At 39.0% G+C, this 16,955-nt stretch overlaps 1 long non-coding RNA gene across 1 annotated transcript; it reads right to left on the minus strand.

The window, feature by feature from the left end:
- Positions 1-540: 540 nt before the first annotated feature.
- Positions 541-16,365, minus strand: LOC150081476 (uncharacterized). The gene is made up of 3 exons (XR_016547296.1): positions 16,234-16,365; positions 15,009-15,063; positions 541-681 (listed from the first exon to the last, which is right to left on the minus strand). It is a non-coding gene; the product is annotated as an uncharacterized LOC150081476 (long non-coding RNA).
- Between the last annotated feature and the right edge of the window lie 590 nt (positions 16,366-16,955).

Raw genomic sequence — 16,955 nt, forward strand, 5'->3', positions numbered from 1 at the left:
TGAGCGAAGGCTCTCCCAGATGGTACTTGGCAACAGAAGGGCGACTGTGGCGCAACTCGCCGGTAATTGGAATCCTGCTGAAAATAGGGCTGCGTAGCCGCAGACCGCTCCGAGTGCCCATGCTTACCACGTCATGATGAGTTAAAGTGATGAATTTTAGCACTTTGACGTGTTACGCTCCCTGCGTGACGAAATAATGGAGGACAAAGAAGCACATAGAGATATACGGTAAGAGATATTTGTTTCTATACATTCATACTTCTATGAGTATGCAGTAATAAATGCAAAAGCATATGAACTTAGGTTACACTTAAGAAAATCTTTAAATTGTGAAACGCATGTTAAAACGCTTTTCCACGCTTTTCAGTATTCTATTCATCATAAACCATAATTCAGACTTTTTAGATGTTCCTTATATTCGAAATTCACTATGTAGTAACTTGGTGCCCTCACATAGTATCTGATTTTAAGAAGATATAGGGAAGTTAAAATAGTGAACATACAGAAATAGTGTATCATTTTTTAGAACTTACTGTCTGAAGGACAATTTTAACAGTGTCTTTCCATTTGTTGACATCCTCGAGAAATTTTTCTTTCCCTTGGCTAATCAATTCATTTAATTGTTCCAGTATCGATTTCAGAAAACTCTCTTCAGCGGGCCATATCCTGACATGTTTCGAACTGCAAAAAAGATCAAATAATTCCTAGTAAGGAATAAAATATTTATAATCCGTCTAATAATTGTTTCATGTGATATGATCTTTTTACATGGCAATACGAGAAAAGCTATTATATTCTGAACAATAATATTTATCAGCTATTTAAATAAAAATGAACTACACAGGTACAAAATGCGATAAAAGTGCTTCATACTGCTGTATTATGTCAAATATTAATGAATTGTAATTTTAATGTTTCTACAGAACGATTATGCAGTCAGTCTTACTGACTGCATAATGAATACTAAATATTATCGCCATAAATTTATCGTTGTATGTAGAAAAAGCCAGAGACAGCAATCATTCTGCGTTTTGTTTGTTTGTTATTTGGGTTTTTTTTAGGAGCATTAGCAACTAAGGCCATATTGCTCCGGGAATATGCGGTGGTTATTCCCTGACCTTTCCGCATCCTCCGTATTTGGTGGTGACGGGCTCGAACCCCGGTCTAATCAAGAAGCGTGTGCTACGCACTGTTGCTCCTTCCCACCTGGCTACGGAGGCGCCAGTCTGCGTTTTGTAGCTGCTGTTCGAACCCCTGGTTCCTCTGCTATTTGCACTTGGTATTTACGGAAGTTATAGCGTGTAATAAATACACGGTTTGTATAAACAGCAAGTTTCACTGAATACTACACTGCTCGAAAAAATTAACAGAACACATAGAAAACATGTGTAACTAGTGCAGCTTGTGATGAAGCGTGACGAAATATGATAGGTGATGTACCTTAGAATAACAATGAAATGAGGAGACAGCGGGAAATTTCGGACAGGTATAAGGGTTATTTATAGGAGTTGTATAGGAATCACCAAAAAGGTCACATTACAGAAGCTGATACATATAAGATGCTCGAAGATATGGTCACCTGATATCAGTATGGTCCCCTCTAACGGTAAACCGGTCTGACAGCGGTGAACCACGCTCGATATAACATTCTGTGGTAACAAATCACATTCTTCCACCAGCGCGGCAATTAGCTCACCAAGTGACTGAGGATTGCTGTTGGCATTCAATGTGACGCGCAAGGGTGTCCTGCACACCCTTGCGCGTCACAATTTAATATTTTGTCATATTTTATATGACATAAAATATTAAAAATATTAACATTATCATATGCTGTTTGCATTGCTGCAATGTACATGTTCCATGTGTTCAAATAAAATTTTAATGTTTATAGCGGCCGTTTTGATTACATGAAAAACATTTTTTCTCGCAAACAATTTCTGAGATATGGACTCTAACTTTGTTTGTTTTTTTAAATACAATCGGTATGTCGGGATTCACACGCAGATATCTCACAGAGAGCGAATATAATTGAATTATGGTATACCTTTAAAACATTAATCACAGAAGCCTTGAATGCTTATATACCATTAAAAAACATACTCCACGAGGAGGATTCCAAGTTGGATGAATAATGAAGTTGCCAAATTACTTGAGTAGGAAAAGGTGGCATGGAAACGTTACAGAGCAATAAAAAGTACCGAAGCCTATAACAGCTACAAATTGATCTGCAATAATGCCACTGAAAAGGTTAGACTGGCAAAGGCAGATTATGAGAAATCGCTGGCAATGACAGCAAAGAGGGGGGGGGGATAAGGAATTCTTCACATATATAAATGCAAAGAAGAGAAGGACAAACCTGATCGGACTCTTGAGTAATGAACGTGGGGTAGTATTAGATACCCCAGCTGAAGTTGCAGATGAACTCAACAGTTACTTTACATCGATATGTACAGAAGAAAAACCCGTCACGTCTATTAGAAATTATGAGAATGAAGTTGGAAAAAAAAAATGTAATTATGGATGTTGAAATTTCACATGTTTATTTAATGAAAAACTTTCGCGCCTACAGGCCAGTAAGGCCCCTGGAGTTGATGGAATATACCCTATAATCTTAAGGGAGGCGGCAAGTGAGTGCATTGAACCATTGAGACTAACTATGAGAGCATCACTGGATTCGAGAGTGATTCAGTTGGATTGGAAAAATGCCAATGTATCTCCAATACATTAAGGGCGGTTCTAAGTGTGAAGTGGGAAATTACCGGTCGGTTAGTCTAACTTCAGTAGTAGGGAAAGTCATTGGAGACTATGATCAAGTTGTGTCAGGATTATATAGATAGAAATAGAATTCTGGAAGATATTCAGCATGGATTTGTAAAGGGAAAATCATGTTTAACTAATCTGGTTAGCTATTTCGACAGTGTCTCTCAAGAGCTGGACTTTGGGAATAATTTCGACGTTGTTTATTTGGATTTCAGCAAAGCATTTGACCCAGTCCCGCGTGAGCAGTTACTTTATAAGCTGGAACAGGTTGAAATCACAGGGAAAATCCTTAGATGGATAGCAGGGTGGCTTCAGGGCAGGAGACAGAGGGTTATGATAAATGGTTATTTCTCAGATTGGGTTGATGTTGTTGTTATTTGGTTTTTAGGAGCATTAGCAACTAAGGCCATATTGCTCCGGAGTTATGCGGTGGTCATTCCCTGACCTTTCCGCATCCTCCGTATTTGGTGGTCACGGGCTCGAACCCCGGTCTAATCAAGAAGCGTGTGCTGCGCACTGCTGCTCCTGCCCACCTGGCTACGAAGGCACCTGATTGGGTTGATGTAAGAAATGGGGTTCCCCAAGGATCAGTAGTAGGACCACTGTTATTTTTAATTTTCATAAACGACATCGATGAAGGGATAGAGGGCGTGATGTCTAAATTTTCAGATGATGTAAAGATGGTAGAGTAGTTATTGATTGCCGCCAAGCAGAGCTTCTTAAGAATGACCTAGTTAGGTAGACTTCAGGTGTGGTCAGAAAAATGGCAGCTATGCTTTAATCCATCAAAATGTAAAGTATTGCACCTGGGGAACAGTAACCCCAAAATAACTTATATATTTGGCGGAGTTAAAGCCGGTAAGTGTAAAGTGTATTCGTGTCAAACGGCACCAGGGGTTTCCCCCATCTCCGCGTAGTATACATTGTCATGTGAAACAGAACACTGTTGAGGCCAGAGATTTAAAAGTGTATGGATTTTGTACATGTGTACTGTCGTGTGCCTCCCTGTGGCGGGTATTGGTAACGTCGGGTCTCACTAGGGGCCCGGCGGCTAACAGGCCGGATGAACAATGGGCACAACAAACTACACAGTACATATCCCACACACTTTTAAATCTCTGGCTTGTCCGATACAGAGAACATACACGGAGATGGGAGAAATCCCAGGTGCCGTCAGACCCCGAACATACCTAATACCGTTGTTCATCTGGTCATTTAGCCGCTGGATCCCTACTGAGGCCCAACGTGGCCCCCACTCGGCCCCGTGGAGGCAGACCAGGTACACCAGTATTACAATTATTTACTCTGGCAGACCCTGCCACCTAATTTCCTGAGATTTCAGTGGCAAGGGCCTATGTAAAAAAAAGGGGGGTAGACGCTAGAGGTTTAAATAAGGCCGAGATAGGTTTTAAATGAAGGTTAGGTTAATTTTTCACACTGAAATTTAGCAGCTTGTAGTCGGAACATTCACTGTCGGTCAGTAAAGGTAGAGTGGGGGAAGACTGAAGATTGGGGGGAACAGGTAGAAGTATGGGAACGAAAGTGAAGGCGATCCCAGGAGTGTCAGTGGAGCAAGCCCCACCAGGGGAAAAGGGGGAGAGGATGAGACAGAGGCCCATCTCTTCCCCCTCCCAGCCTAGGAATGGGGTTTTAAAAGTGAAGTGGGCAAGGGTGCCCAGTTCAGAACGCCAGGCGGTGTGCTGCAGCAGAGCTGCTGTGGTCATGTCCAGTCGTTGCGTCGCACATGGGAGAAAGATTCCCATCCAGAGAGATCATTGTCTGGTAGGAGTCCGCATAGATGGTTACGTATCGTCTATCATTTGCGATGGATGTTCAATCCTGGGAGAGAGAGAGTGAGGTCCCACAATAACGGTCATAGTCTGGTTCAGTTTGGTTGCTCATGTGCAGGGAGCCCTGGGCTAGCGGCGTGCATCATTGATTGCAATTTGTGTTCTCCTTCTTGCAAATAAGTCTTGTGCAAATTTGGCGAGCGCACTATACGAATCGAAGCTGTCCAGGAGATGATGTTCCCGGTACTGAGGTAAGTAAGTTAGTCTGGTGATTAGGATTCCACGCAGGTCGTCATACAGTGGGCATTGGTGCATCAAATTTTGCCAGCTCTCGCGTTCCCCACATGGACAATGTGGGTCCTCCACAAGCCGAAAGGCTGCAAGTTTTTCATTGAAAGGTTCGTGACCCGTCAGAAGGTAAGCGGAGTGCAGTCCTGGGTGGAGCCAAGGTGGTGATTTAGGGTAAACTTTTTGTATGTCCTGAAGAAATTTCCTTGTCACTTCTCCTTTGGTGCTGTTTTCCCAGCGGGTTTGCCATTCTTGCTTCAGATGCCCCAATAATCGGGTCTTTTCGGTCTTTCTGTCATTTGTAGGTTCGATGGTGTACCCCATGAATGTGATGGGCATCCCCCGTCAGTATGACAGGCCACACCTGACAATCTCCAGGTCCAACGGGAGAACTCTCGCCAGCACCTGGAGCTCATGCGTACTGACAGTCTTGCATGCGCGGGTTATTGTTAGAAGGCTTGATCTCTGGATTGAATCAAGAATTCTTTTATTTACGCCAATGGTCTTGTGGAACCAGATTGGAGCAGCATATGAGATTGCTGGTATAAATGTAGCCTTATAGTAGAGAGAGAGTGTTCGCTTTTTTAGGGCCCAGTCACGCGTTGTAACACAGGCGACCGGTGCAGAGTAGTTTCTAATTTTTATTCTTAGTTGCTTGAGATGAGGTTGGAAGGAGAGATTGTTGTCAAGGATGACACCTAGATATTTCATTTGGGTGGTAAGCTTTATCGTTTTTCCTCTTATTTTAATTTGCGGAGGTCTTCTGATATTTAATGATCCTTTGAGAAGGATCGACGTTGTTTTTGTCGGTTCAATTTGTAGGAAGTTTTCTTCCGCCCATTGTTGTAGGATTTCTAGGGCATGGTTTGCCTGTATCTCCAGTTGGGTCCTGGAGTCTGCCGCCACCATCAGTGCAAGGTCATCTGCGAAGGCTTGACACTTTACTTCCCCCAAGTTGGTGTCAAGGAAGTCGTCGTAGACTATTTTCCAAAGCAGGGGGGCCAAGAACGGACCCCCTGCGGGCATCCCCTATGGATATTTCTTGCTATTCTTTGGAAGAGTGCTATGACTTCAATTCTTCTTTGGGACAGGTATGCTTTGATAGTATTGTAAAGGTTTATGGGAGCATGCGCTTTGCGGAGTCTGCCAGGGACGCTCGGCCACCAGAGGGAGTCGAACGCCCTAACAAAATCCACAGCGATCACCAGAAAGTATTTACTTTGGCATGCATTGGCAGTATTTATAATTATTAGATTCCTGATGGCTTCGATTTTTGACAGTCCCGGCCTGAAGCCATATTGGTTTGCTGCTTCGAGGTTTGCTGTGGAGTAGTACTGTTGAATCCGCTTGTATAAAAGTCTTTCATAGAGCTTGCTCAAGACCGACAGCAAAGCAATGGGCCGATAGGAGGTCGGAAGAGTTCGGTTTCTGTTAGGATTTTTTAGGATTTAGTATTGGCAATTTTCCAGTCCTTGGGGAAGTACCCCTGTTTCAGACAACAGTTATAGAGTCGAAGTAGGAGTCCTGGTGTTAAATCCACAACACGCTTAATGATTTCAGGTTCAAGCATATCCTTGCCCAGGCATTTCCTAGTTTTTATCTGCGCAGGCAGCGCTCTGAAGCTCTTCCTGAGTGAACGGCTGTTCCTGGTTGTCAGTGGCGTAGTGGAGGAAAGGGACTTTGTTATTGCGATACGGTTATTGCGATATGGCGTTCTCTGAGCATTGTAGACTGGTTGCAAGGAGGATCTGTGTGGTAGCACAGTGGTATCGTCACTGCCCTCTCCCTCGCCGGGTGGAAAAGGCCCGCGTTCGAATCCCGTCGATGACGCGAGGAATTTTAATGGGCTTTTTTCACTCCGTGGCTGAGTTGAGTCGGTCTCAGGCGTAGATAGCAAGGTTTTTCTCCCAGAAACTGGGGTTTTTCGTCCAGCAAACAGACAAATCGACCACAGAACACATGCAATTAACAGACATAGACACACAACACGGCAGATGAATTTAATTATTCGGGTGGTCTAAATATAATAGGATTTTTTTTTTTTTTTTTTTCCGTTTGCAAGGAGGGCCCATTGCGTCCTATTGATGATTTATCGAACAATTGCTAGTATAGATAAGGACGTTATAATCTCATTATATAAGGCTGTTGTTAGACCACACTTGGAATACTGTGTCCAAGTATAGAGACCGCACCTAAAGAAAGACATTGTTCTTTATGTGGATTGTAGAGCTTGGAAACTAGGCACCTTACAGGAGACTTGATTGAGGTGTTTAAGGCTCTGAGAAGCATAAGCAAAATGAATAAGGACGACATTTTCACAGTTATAAATGATTCTAGAACTGGGGACCATAATTTCAAGTTACGAGGGAAGAGTTTTTTAGACTGGATTGATTGCAGGAAGTTTTTTTTAGCCACCGAGTTATAAATTGCTGGAATAAGTTACCTACATGGGTGGTAGAGGCTGATGTCTGGGGAAATTCAAAGGTCAGCTGGTTAATTACTTAAGGGAGGAGGGAAATGCATAGGTTGTCCGTTTCTTTTCTCTTATTAATTTTTATTATTATTATTTTATTTAAAATTTTCTGATTATTATTATTAATTTGTATTTATTCTTATTATTTTATTTATTTTATTTAATTATTTTTTTTTTTTTTTTTTGGCTGGGGCAGCATAAGCCATAGGCTTCCTTGCACCATGTGGCCAATACTAAAACTAATACTAACAACTACAACAATCTATGATCCAAGCTGAACGACAACAGCATTTCTCACCAAACTTTACATTTGACCCGAAAAAAATTCCCAAGTAATGTTCAAGTTTTCAAGCCATTGTATCTGAAAACACTGTGATTCATACTTTATAACCCAGTTTCCAATCGTTCCAGGGTCCAATTATGAAGGGGGGGGGGGGGTTGTGAACAAGATGCTGTGCATGGAGTGCTGTAATTTTAGTTTGTGTGTTGCGGCCCTTCTACAAAATGTTCTGTTACCCCTTCCTTGTAATTGCTATCAATTGCTGTGGCTTCTCCGAACTGGTTGACAGTTTTCTCTGCTAACCGCATTCAGTGACGGGATACTCGTGTTATTATTTTGAGCGCAGTCCTTCCTCTTTGCCTCGGTTTCTGTGGTCTACCAGAAAGTTTCCGTATGGTGGTCACATCAGCCATCATCAATTTAGAGTTTTGCTACGCTGGTACCAGCAAGTTCATTACTGAAATGCATCCTGTGATAACCTTACCACCTTATTGGAATTCGTCAAGCTGTACGGTTTAACCCATCTTCTATACATCCGTATTTCGTTTATTTGCTTATTTCTAGCGTGAAAACAGTTAGGTGTCTTTACACCTATTTTCGGTGGATAGTCGGTATTGTTTATTTTACCCCAAATATCATAGGTGTCGAAATCTCGTTTTGGCAATGACGTGTGTTGTACAAACAAACTATTATCTGCGTTTTATGAATACGTTATAATAAAATGAATATAAATGAAAATAATGGTAGTTTCCAAGGGATAAAGTAAAGTACTGAATAGAATATGTCGTTTTACAATGTCTCAGCAGATGAAAATGTGATCGTTCCGTGTAGGTTAAAATTCTGCAGAGGACAATGAAAGAAGAACAACAGAAGTTATTACTGTAAGTTAATCGTTATCTAGTTTCCAGACGGTGTAACTTACAGAACTGAAGCTTTTATTGGTAAGAATACCTTTTTGTGTCCTTGACTAGTGATGTTGTTCTCTGCACTCATTCCAACAGAGTTACACCATTCTTACACGGTTTTCATATTGTATGTAGCAATGAAGATTAGGCCTAACCATTGCTTCCTTATACGAGCGATAATCACCTCCTTGTTCCTGTTGGAAAAATTCTTTCATATCCTGAACACAACCACATGAGCTATTCTATCAACCTATATGCATTGATTATAGAACTACACGTTGGACTGAGGAAAAAAATATTTTTGTAAACAGGGGCGGATTTAGGCATGGTCTTTATGGTCTGCAGCCCAGGGCCCCGTTCAATCAAAGGGCCCCTTCGCGGTCAAAAAAATAAAAATAAAAACAATTTAAATTAAAAATTTAAGAAACAATAAATTATACAAAATTTTTTCGTACCTAGATAAAGATTAAATCGTTGGTTTGCAACGCTGTTGGATTTGAGAAACAGAAAAAAACAACAATAGGTATATAACAATAACGAAGAATTACTAGAACTAGAATCACAACCGAGAACAATGTTGACGTTGACGGACATTCAGTACCAGACAAAAATATACAATACCTAGACGACGACCAGTTCTCTGAAGTTTCTGTTGCTGTTTTGCAAGAAGATAGCGATAAGGAGGCAGAAGATGCTTTAGAAAATGCAGAGTTGCTTGCTAAATATGTTGACGTAGGTTTGTGGCCTACACAGTTAAATGATAATTTTATTAATGTCTCTCACATGAAATGACTTATTTCCAAAATAAAGATGCAAAAAATATATATCCACTTTCAATAAGGAATCACAAAGAACAAAACAGATAATTTTCAAATAAGTACTTTACGAAAAAAATAAAAATGGTCAATTACTGGAAAGATCTTGGTTGTGCTATTCTACCAGTATGGTAAGTGTTTTTTGTCGTCCGCAAACTTTTCTCTAAAATCCCTTCTCAATACACAACCGGATTCTCTGACTGGAAACATATAGGACCTTGTTTAGAAAATCACGAAAATTCTAATGAACATAAGAAATCACTGTTAGTATGGTTAACACGTAAAGAAAATAAGTCTGTTATCGACAAGCAGTTGCAGGAGCAACTAAGAAAAGATAGGGAATATTACCACAATGTCCTAAAACGTGTTATTGCATTGGTGAAATATTTAAGTGTATGGGGTTCACGAGGAAATATTTGGCTCTCCGCACAATGGTAATTTTATGGGGGCTCTGGAATTACTAGCAGAGTTCGTGCGCGATCCATTCATGCGCGAACATATCCAACAACGAGAACTGCGACCAAAGCCTTTCATTTCGTACTTATCAAAAACAGTTTATGAACAAATAATAGAGATTATGGGAAAACAAGTAATAAAAATAATTATAGCTGAAATAAATAGTGACGATGCAAAGTACTACTCAATTGTGATGGACTCGACACCAGATTTGTCCCACAATGACCAACTAGCTATTATATTACGATATTGTTTTGAGAGAAAAGTGTGTGAATGATGTGTATCTTTCATCAAAATTAGTATTCACAGTGGCTTATCTTTATTCAATTCCTTACAAGAATTTCTAGAAAAAAATGGACTGCCACTGGATAATTATAGAGGACAGTCTTTTGACAACGCTGCAAATATGTCCGGCGGATACAATGCCTTGCAAGCACATCTCAAACAAAAAAATAAATGCGCTGATTATGTGCCGTGTGCTGCGCATTCTCTAAATCTAGTTGGTGGGGAAGCGGTTAAATTTGCAACTCAAATTGTCAACTTTTTTGGAGTAGTGCAACAAATATATGTTTTCTTTTTGCAACTACCCATAGGTGGGAGCTTCTAAATCGTGAAACAAAACTAAAATTTTCGATAAAAAGTTTAAGCCAGACTATATGGTCTTGTCACTATGATGCTGTTAGAGCTTAAAAAATAGTTAGGAGATATCATAAATAAAAGGAAGGGGGTGAATCTGATTTGTTCACATGATATCGATGGTTCGACTGTTGATGATCCTGCTCAGATAGCAACAAACTGAATGAGTATTTTGAATCTACATTCACACATGAGTTATTAAGGTTTGAAAATGGCAGAAGGTTATCAAATTGTGGCAGGGGTGCTTAATGATTTTGTAATAACTGAGAGCAAAGTGGAGGAGAAATTATTGAAGTTAAACATAAGAAAGGTACCTGGGGTGTATGGAATCTATCTAATTATATTAAAGGAGGCGGCAAAGCAACTAAGCAAACCCTTAATCATAATTATGAGAGCATCCTTGGACTCAGGGGAGCTTCCCACGGACCGGAGATGTATAAATGTATCCCCAATTCACAAAGGGAGATCGAAGGATGACACGAGTAATTACAGACCAGTTAGTTTAACTTCTATTCCGGGTAAAATAATGGAGTCACTGGTTAAAGATGCATTGCAGGATCATCTAGACAAGACTGCAGCAATAATTCAGACACAGAATGCGTTTGTTAAGGGAAAGTCTTGTCTGAAAAATTTGATTTGATACAATGATGTGGTTACAAAGGAACTGGATGCAAAAAATAATTTTGATATAATATATTTGGATTTCAGGAAAGCTTTTGACACTGTTGCGCATGGAAGACTATTGTATAAATTGGAGCAGAATGGTATTAAGGGTAAGTTGCTACAATGGATAAAAGGATGGTTAAGTGGGAGAAGACAGAGGGTGGTAATCAATGGGTGCTGCTCTTCGTGGGCTAATGTTATTAGTGGAGTCCCACAGGGTTCGGTGTTGGGTCCACTATTGCTTTGTATATTTATCAATGATATTGATGAAGGTATATGAGGCTTAGTGTCGAAGTTTTCAGATGATACAAAGGTTGGCAGGGTTGTTAATGACAGTATGCTACTGCAACAGGATCTAGAAAATTTGGGCAGATGGGCTAAGAAGTGACAACTGAAGTTTAATCTTGACAAATGCAAAATACTGCATATGGGTAGAAGCAACCCCAGAGAAACTTACCAACTGTGTGGTACTACACTTAAGGTGGTAGAAAATGAAAAAGACCTGGGAGTAATTGTGCAGTCAGATATGAAGTTTTCTGAGTAATGCAGATAGGCTGCCAGGGCAGGTCATGGGGTATTGTCAATGATATATAGGAATTTTGCTAGCAGGGAAAAGGAGGTGATTGTCCCTCTATATAAGGCAATGGTCAGGCCACGCCTTGAGTACTGCGTACAGGTCTGGAGGCCTCATTTTAGGAAGGATGTAGATTTGCTTGAGCGTGTACAGAGAAGGGCAACAAGATTGGCGAGGGGAATGAAGGGATCCTCTTACCACGAGAGGCTTAAGTTCTACAAATTGCAGTGCCTGGAGACTAGGCACCTGCGCAGTGATCTGATTGAGTTGTATAAGGCTTTGAATGGGTTGAGCACGCTGAATTCTGATGGGATCCTTCCACTTGTTCAGATTACGAACCTAAGGGGGCATAAATACAAATTAAGGAAAGACAGATGTAGAATAGATGTGCGGAAATTTGCGTTTAGCCAGCGGGTGGTTAATTGCTGGAACAGACTTCCATCTTTCGTTGTAGCAGTTGATAGAGTAAATAAATCTAAGGAGGAACTGGAATGGTGTGATTTTTTTTTTGCTGATGCTGCATAAGCTCATACACTTGCTTTCTTGCATTACATACCACCACTACTACTACTACTACTACTACTACTACTACTACTACTACTACTAAAGGTTTAGTGACAATATGGATGAGAAACTTGATTTTAGAAAAGAGAGGCACAGTATTTATATAATAATTCGGCGAAACTTGAAACTGCGATTTTAACTGTTTTTTGAGAAGAAATTTTAGAGAGATTCAATTTAGTTAAGAAAAAGTGCAGACACCAGGCTTAGACATATGTGAAGGTGAGAAATTAATTGCGTCATTAGAAGCGTTCGTGAGTAACATACGAAAACAATCAGATCAGAAAGTAAACGAATACGAGGAGACAGCCAAAAAATTAAATACTAGTGTGGAAAAAGAATACAGTGATTTAAAAAAAGGAGACGTATTCTCTTTTTTCAAATCAAACAAAAATTTCGGATAAATCTATAGAGAAAGTTTCGCTAAATGGAGCAGAAAAATTTAAACGGGATACACTAAACCTGCATTAGATAAGTTGATTATGGATTTATACAGAGGAGGCCATGTCTATGGGGAATTTAGCAAAAGATTCAAATTTTTAATGGATTTGCAAGACATTAATATCGAAAATATTGACTTGGAAAGTGCACGTAATGTTTTTGATTATTATTCGGATGACATAGACGAACATTTAGTCAATGAATGCATTCAGTTAAAATCCTACTTACAGACTAAGCCAGACCCATGCGGTGATATATTAAATCTAATTTATGAAAAGAAACTTGTCGATGTTTTTCTGAATTGCTATACAATCTTAAAAAGTTTTTTGGCGTTGCCATTCACCAGCTGTGAGGCGGAGCGATCCTTCTCCAGGATGTCCTATATAGAAAACAAATATAGGACAACAATGACGAATGAAAGATTAAATTATTTATCAATTCTTTCCATAAACTGTGATTTAACCAAAGAATTACAATGTGATGATCAAATAAAAGAATTTACAGCGCAAAAATGCAGAAGAGTTACTCTTTAAATGTCTTTAATGTTAAAAAAAAAACTTACATTATATAACTCCTAGAATGTTTTATTTATTTTATTTTTAAGAATAAGTATTATTTATTATTTATTTTTTTCTTAAGTCTTTATTCTTGACCTGAGAATTTGTTTCGTTTTTTTTGTTTGTTACTAAAAGTAATATCTAATACATTTTATCTTTTATTTATGTTTGATGTTTGTTATGTATACAAAACCTTTTTTAATTATAACTGTATATAAAAGTTTGTATATCCAAGTGCATCAAATAACATAAAAACGTTCTTCAATGTCTGTTGCCTATAATTTTTACTATTTAAAAAAGGGTAAAAAAAAAGTTTTTCGACAAAATGGCGAATGACTCGCCACAACTAACCCAAACTTGGGTTAATTGGGTAGGCCCGCAAATAGTGTTAGTCCAGGGTCCCCAAAGTTAACGGTCCGCCCCTGTTTGTAAAGTCCGAAAGTTTTGTACAAAAGTGTTTTGAACTTCATGTCGAAATTTTTCGTTTTCCTCTACTTTGTGGTACCGCTACAATTGGATAGGAGTAATCCCAGATTAACAACTCGATTGTTCTTTATTCTGGGAATAACCAACAGTTATCAGCCTCTTGCTATCACTACTCGAGAATAGCGCAGTGCACATAGGTACCGTTCTCCTCAAACAGGGTGGCAAAGGCTCGCCTTCCGAATTTCGTCAAAGACAAGGAATTTTTTTGAGTTTTTATTTTATTTTTTTATAACGTGGCTGAGTTATTCGGTCTCAGGCGAGGGTTGCGTGCGTTTTTGTTTCTGAAAACTCTGGTTTTTCGTCGAGAAACGGGCAATTCGGCTAGAGAGAGAGATCATATCAATTTACCGACATTACATATACAGCGCAACATGATTTAAGTCACTGATGCGCTTACAGCGCAGCAATCAACGTTATCTTCGCAGGCCACATCAAATCGGTGTACTTTTAGGGTCCTATGTCCTTCTTAAACCAGACCGAAACTCTCTCACTTCATCCTCTTACCCTGCTTGTCTTTTCTGTATACATTGTGCTCGCCATATTCAAATTTTGCACCCGCCCATGCCTGAATGGCAGTAGATGTCTGATGTCTTTCAGATTCATGAAATTTATTATGTTCCTATGTTTAGGGTACAAGCAAGGATATGCATTGTGGCTGCTATTAAAGTGTCAGCTGTGTATCCCCCTCCCAAAAAACATGTTTCATACCCATAACACTGCCTCTGTAGCATCGGCAAATATTTTTGTACCACTTCTCTTTAAATGTATCCCATCCCTGTAAAAGCATTCTCTCCTGTTAACAAGAGCATAGATTCATGTGCGAAACATTCTACCCCACGAGCCTTTCACAGTCGTTCCGGGACTGAATTGATCGATAAGGTTCTCATCCACGTACCTTCTCTATCATATCTGGGCAGAATTGCAGACACTTTGAAATGTAATCCTAACTCCTAACTTTTTCTCAACATTGCTGTATGCCTCTTAAGTAAATTCTCAGATTGCCTATTGGTAGTATCAATAGTAGAATGATATCACCTTTTACAATACCTGTTCTATAATATTAATTTTTGCTTCAGACATATCTTGGTGCTCTCCCGCTTATCAGTTTCGTAATGCAGTGCAGTGAATTTATAGTTATCAAGTGTTCTGTACAAATTATTTTGTTAATTTAAAAGTGTGCGTTATGCAAACATTATGTAATTCGTAAACAACAGAAATAATTTCTGGTAGACAGTTCTGGGTGAAAGTTGGATACCGCAATCTTAATTTCAGCTTTATTAAATCTACAGGTAAAAATATGAAATCTTTCAAATTGACACTCACATTTCCAGCTCATCAACATCGTACACTGCTGCACTTCCCTGGATTTTGGCCAAAACTATAAATGGAATAATATTTTGCTATTACTATAAATATAATTGTACGACAACATTTATGCAGGAAGCTAACACTAAAGATAATGACCCTCCCCGGCAATATTTATTTTCAAAGCTATTTTTATTCTGAAGAATAAAAATAGCCGTTCTGTACTGTATAAGTGCATTTTTCCTGCCTCGTGCTGAATAAATCGTCTTCCAACAAGGTGATGGTGTTATAGCAATCGTCATAAGTGGTTGTTAGAACACGGCCATTCTTGGAAGCAGCTATGCGGGGACAGTCGCTCAGATTACCTTGTCCATCTTTTCTGAATATTATGATGCACTTGCCTCTGCAACAAAATGGCTTGCCGCCAATATCTTCATCTCGATGCACACTCTGTACTCAGTTATGGGTATTTTCGATGAATCTGCTTCTCACACATCAACAATTCATTAAACATCACTTTGCTTCTGACTGTCATTAGAGGAACCCCTTATGTTTGACGATTGCTATAGTCAGGGCCGGATTTAAACTTGTTATGACCTCTAATTTATAACATGTATGGGGCCCTTCTATCTTACAGTTCACCTGTGACAATATTAAAAGAGGATTTTTGAAGATGGGGCGAGGTCCCTTGTAATGTGAGGCCCTAAGCTGTAGCTTGTTTAGCTTGTATGTAAATCCGGCCCTTGCTACAGCAACACCACCTGTAAGAAAACTATCGTTAGCATACCAAGAGGCACGAGGAATATCACAATGGAACATTACTTTTAGAGCGACTTTTTAGAGTAACTCTCGTACTTTGTACAAAGTAATTAATCATTGATAGCAATTGTTTAGAACATAGTATAGATTAAGAGCTTTTTGCTGCAGTAGGATGCTCCATCCTCTATTTATAATTCTTCATGGTGAGTGAATTATTTATTTATTTTATAGTAAAAGTACAAAGTTGTCAGCATTTCAGTCTTATAACTTAGAATTTAAGCCAGGCGGCCATGAATTTTGTACTCCATTCTTACTTAACTAACTTCTATTTTAAAAGATATTGTATACTTTCGCGCTTATAGACACCTTCTGATCTTTCATATTGCGCAGATTTTTATTTACATGATTACTTAATATCAGCTACTGGACAAACTTTTTTACTTTATTTTATATACTGTATGATACATAACAATAAAGAAATTACCTTTTTTAACTACATCTATGAACTTTTCCACAACGTCTATTAGCGTTTCTGGTATCTTTTGTCGAAGCCCTTCTAAGAAATTTAATACCTTTTGTAGCAGCTCTTTAATTGGTACCAACACAAATCCTGGAATCCAACTGGTCGCGAAATCTAAGGTTCGTGTTAACTGAAGGTAAAAAGTATGAAATATTAGTCAATGGTCTTTCTTTATGGATATAAAAATACATACGCTCTGACGTTATCTTCAATGGATTTTATTCAATACTCGTTTTTATTACAAACTTAAAGCAATAAATAAACGTCGGAACCTTGGGCTATACTACGGGTGCTGGAGGTGCGTGAGCACCCCATAATGTCCCAGTAATTAAATAAATTTCTTTATTGGCCTTATGGTCATGTGTGTCATATGTTTCTTCAATTTCATGTACCATAATTTATGTCCTTCATATTTGCTTAAAGGTAATTAATTAATTTCTAGTTTTTAATGTCAAAAACTGTTCTTGCAAAAGAACATTCTTTAAGTTTACGCTCAACAATGACGCAAGACCGTCTTGTCTTTGATACTGTATTTACATACAGTAACAAAAACTTTCGATCCTGTATGTAGAAGAGGATCTTGCAGCATCGATCAGTGTCGACGCTGTTATTGATAAATTGAATGCAGTAGTGCCATTTCAGCGACGATTTATTTTATGAAAGAACTTTACACACATTTTTTTTAA

This window comes from Mastigoproctus giganteus, chromosome 8 (genome assembly GCF_048544385.1).
Source record: "Mastigoproctus giganteus isolate SK-2022 chromosome 8, ASM4854438v1, whole genome shotgun sequence".
Classification (NCBI taxonomy): domain Eukaryota; kingdom Metazoa; phylum Arthropoda; class Arachnida; order Uropygi; family Thelyphonidae; genus Mastigoproctus; species Mastigoproctus giganteus.